At 39.2% G+C, this 4,803-nt stretch overlaps 1 pseudogene; it reads right to left on the reverse strand.

The window, feature by feature from the left end:
- Positions 1-780: 780 nt before the first annotated feature.
- Positions 781-2,025, reverse strand: LOC110312241 (annotated as a pseudogene).
- Between the last annotated feature and the right edge of the window lie 2,778 nt (positions 2,026-4,803).

Genomic DNA, 4,803 nt, shown 5'->3' on the forward strand with positions numbered 1-4,803 from the left:
GTTTTACTACACAGTAGCCCTCTGCCTGTGGTATTCAGACTAGCAGCTGACCCTGGGAGCTATGGCCTACAATGGCTGAATCAGAGAAATTCAGTGTGATGCCCAGGATTCTGCGCTCTAATCAGTTCTCTGGCAGATTCACAGGTGTTCTAAGGACTGAAAACTACCAGTAAACTCTAAGGACTGAAAACTACCAGTAAATCTCAAGCTCACAAAATCATTCAACGGCTGTGTGGAAATGTTAGTGACTCAGTGTCCAGGGGACATAGGGTCAGAATAAATGAAGAAACTTGTTTAAGTCCAATCTTCCTTTTTGAGCTGAAAGGGTCTGCAACCCTATAGGTGGAACAACAATATGAACTAACCAGTTGCCCCAGAGCTCACGTCTCTAGCTGCATATGAAGAAGAAGATGGCCTAGTTGGACATCATTGGGAAGAGAGGCCCCTTGGTTTTGCAAACTTTATATGCCCCAGTACAGGGGAAACACCAGGGCCAGGAAGTGGGAGTGGGTGGGTAGGGGAGGGTATAGGGGAATTTTGGGATAGCATTTGAAATGTAAATGAAGTAAATACCTAATAAAAAAGTGGAAAAAAAAGAGAGCACCTCCAAGGCCATCACATCTTTCCCCTCAAGACGATAGCTCAACACAATTGTTCTCCAGGCACATAATATGGTTTAAAACTGTGGACAAGAAATATCAGAACTTGTTGCACATCTGCTACATATGAGCAGCGATCCCTAGATCCAGCCCATGTATGTTTTTTGGTTGGTGTTTCAGCCTAAGAGTCCCAAGTGTCCAGGTTAGTTGACTCTGTTGATCTTCCTGAGGAGTTTCCATCCCCACAGAACCCTAAATCCTTCCTCAAACTGTTCCATAAAAGACCCCAAACTCCATCTACTATTTGCTGTGTTGGGTCTGCATCTGTTGGAGTCAGCTGCTGGGTGGAGCCTCTCAGAGGCATCTTTTCTAGAAAATGATTCTGATTTACAAAGTCTTTACTGCATTGCTTACATCCATAGGGTTTCTCTCCACTGTGTTCTTTTATGTATTTGTAGACTGCCATGACATGTAAAGACTTTACCACATTGCTAACATTCATAGGGTTTCTCTCCTGTGTGTGTTCTATTATGTCTTCTGAGACTATCATGACTTGCAAAGATTTTACTACATAGCTTATATTCATAAGGTTTTTCTCCAGTGTGTGTTCTTTTATGTATTTAGAGATGACCATGATATGGAAAGGCTTTGCCACATTGGTTACATTTATAGGATTTCTCTCCAGTGTGTGCTTTTTTGTGTATTTAGAGATTTTTGAAATATGCAAAGGCTTTACCACATTGGTTACATTCATAGGGTTTCTCACCATTATGTGTTCTTTTATGTTCTAGGAGACTACTCTTAATAACAAAATCTTTACCGCAGTCATTACACACATAGGGTTTCTCTCCACTGTGTGTTCTTTTATGTATTCAGAAACTATCATGACATGCAAAGGCTTTACCACATTAGGTAAATTCAAAGGGTTTCTGGCTAGCATGTATTCTTTCATGTATGTGGAGATTGCTATGATATGCAAAGGCTTCACTACATTAGTTACAATCATAGGGTTTCTCTGCAGTAGGAACTCTTTTATGCCTTTCAAGATGACTGCTACATGAAAAGGCCTTAACACATTGCTTACATTCATAGGGTTTCTTTCTAGTATGTGTTATTTTATGTATTTGAAGATTACTATAACATGAAAAGGCTTTACACATTGGTTACATTCATAGGTTACATTTGCTCTACTGTATGTTCTTTTATGTCTTCATAGAAAACTGTGATATGCAAAGGCTTTACCACATTGGTTACATTCATAGGGCTTCTCTCCAGTGTTTGTTCTTTGAGGAATTGGGAGACTCTTGGAACATGCAAAGGCTTTGCCTCATTGGTTACATTCATAGGATTTCTCTCCACTACATGCTCTTTTATTTACTCAGAGATAACTGATAGTCAAAATTTTTACCACACAGATTATATTCATAGGATCTCTTTCTAGTAAGAGCTATACTACAGTTTTGGAGACTACTATGATATGCAAATGCTTTACCACATTGATTACTTTCATAGTGTTCCTCTCTACCATTACTTCTTTTATGCCTATAAAGATAATTGGTGATCACTCAGGAGGAAAACACAACCAAACAGTTGAACGAATTGAACAAAATCATCCAGGATCTAAAAATGGAAGTAGAAGTAAAGAATATACAATAAAGAAATCACAAATGGAGACAACTCTGGAAATAGAAATAATCAACTGTGCTTCATCCCAGGGATGCAAGGGTGGTTCAACATATGGAAATCCATCAACATAATCCACTATATAAACAAACTCAAAGAAAATAACCACATAATCATCCCATTAGATGCTGAGAAAGCATTTGACAAAATCCAAAACCCCCTCATAAAGTCTTGGAAAGATCAGGAATTCAAGGCCAAAACCTAAACATAGTAAAAGGAATATACAGCAAAACGGTAGCCAACATCAAACTTAATGGAGAGAAGCCTGAAGCAATCCCACTAAAATCAGGTACTAGACAAGGCTGCCCACTTTTTCCCTACCTATTCAACATAGTACTTAAAGACCTAGCCAGAGCAATAAGACAACAAAAGGAGATCAAAGTGATATAAGTTAGAAAGGAAGAAGTCAAAATATCACTATTTGCAGATGGTATGATAGTATACTTAAGTGACCACAAAAATTCTACCAGAGAACTCCTAAACATGATAAACAACTTCACCGAAATAGCTGGATATAAAATTAACTCAAAGAAATCAGTGGCCTTCTTCTACGCAAAGGATAAACAGGCTGTAAAAGCAATTAGGGAAATAGTCAGGCAGTGGTGGCACATGCTTTTAATCCCAGCAGAGGCAGGTTCATTTCTGAGTTTGAGGCCAGCCTGGTCTACAGAGTGAGTTCTAGGACAGCCAGAGCTATACAGAGAAACTCTGTCTCAAAACAAAAAAACAAACAAACAAACAAACAAAAAAAAACAAACAAAAAAAAACACAAAAAACAAAAAATAAAGAAAAGAAATTAGGGAAATGACACCCTACACAATAGTCACAAATAATATAAAATACCTTGGCGTGACTCTAACTAAAGAAGTGAAAGATCTGTATGATAAGAACTTCAAGTCTATCTTCAGCACAATCTCAGTGTAGGGCCCCAAGGTCCCCAGAGGACTCTCCACATAGCAGGCACCCTAGCACACCTGGGATCTTGAGATCCCTGGTGAGTGGAACACAACATCAGTTCCAAAAAGACCTAGAGGGTCTTGTGCTAGCAGCAACAGGGTCAAAGGACAAAGGCAGGCCCTAACACAACCAGAATCATGGGATCACTGAGACCAGTCTACTCAGGAGACCATGTGGGCAGCAGAAGCAACAGAGCTTCTTGGACAGGGTCCCTTTGGGCCTTCATCCTCAGTCAGAAGTCAGAGCTGAGACCCAGACCCCTGGACACCTTCCCTGCCAGAGGAGAGTCACCCTCCAGGGAGGGCTTTGACCCCAGGAATCAGGAGGTGGATCCTGAGCTCCAGACTTCTGTGCACCTTCCCTGCAAGAGGAGAGCTTGCCTGCATAGAGTGTTCTGACCACTGGGATGCAGGAGAGAGTTGGTCTCCCAGGAGTGCTGACAGAGACTAAAGAATCAAAGGAGGATCAAGCTCCAGCCAGAGACAGCTAGAAATCTAACACCAGAGATTACCAGATGGTGAAAGGCAATCGAAAAAATCTTACTAACAGAAACCAAGACCACTGGGCATCATCAGAAACCAGTATACCCACCACAGTGAGTCCTGAATACCCCAACACACTCGAAAAGTAAGATTCAGATCTAAAATCATATCTCATGATGCTGGTAGAGCATTTTAATAAATGAATTAATAACTCACATAAAGAAATACAGGAGAACACTGATAAACAGGTAGAAGTATCCTACTTGGCAGATGATATGATAGAATACATAAGTGAACCCCAAAGTTCCAGTATTAAACTCCTACAGCTGATAAACACTTCCAGGAAAGATTCTGGATGTAAGATTAACTAAAAAATTATCAGTAGCCATACTATACAAAAATTACAAATGGAATGAAAAATCAGGTAAATAGCACCATCCACAATATCCTCAAATAATATAAAATATGTTGAAGATAAGCTAAAAAGGCAAGTGAAAGACATGTATGATAAAAATATCAAGTCTTCAAAGGATACGATTGAAAAATATCTCAAAAGATAAAAATACTTCTCATGTTCATGAATCAGTAGGATTAACACAGTAAAAATGGCCATCCTACCAAAACCAATCAACAGATTCAACATAGTCCCCATCAAAATTCCAAAAAGAATTGGTTATAGACCTTCAAAGAATAATTCCCACTTCATATGGAATAAAAAAAATGAGGATAGCTAAAACAATCTTGAACAATAAAAGAACTGCATGGCATTGGCATAAAAGGAAAGTTGATCAACAGAATCAAATTGAAGACGTAGACATAATACTAGCCACATATGGGTACCTGATATTGTATCAGGAATCCAGAAAAAAACATAACACCTTTAACTAATGGTGCTAGTTGAATAGTAGTTCTGAATGTAGAAGACTGGAACTAGACCCATGCACATAGCCCTGCACAAAACTAAAGTCCAACAGGATCAAAGACCTCAAAATAAAACCATATACAACTGAAGCTAATAGAAAGAGGAGAGCAGCCCTGAAAGTACTGGCACAGGAGACCACCTTCTGAACAATACACTTATA

This window comes from Mus caroli, chromosome 17 (genome assembly GCF_900094665.2).
Source record: "Mus caroli chromosome 17, CAROLI_EIJ_v1.1, whole genome shotgun sequence".
Taxonomy (NCBI): Eukaryota; Metazoa; Chordata; class Mammalia; order Rodentia; family Muridae; genus Mus; species Mus caroli.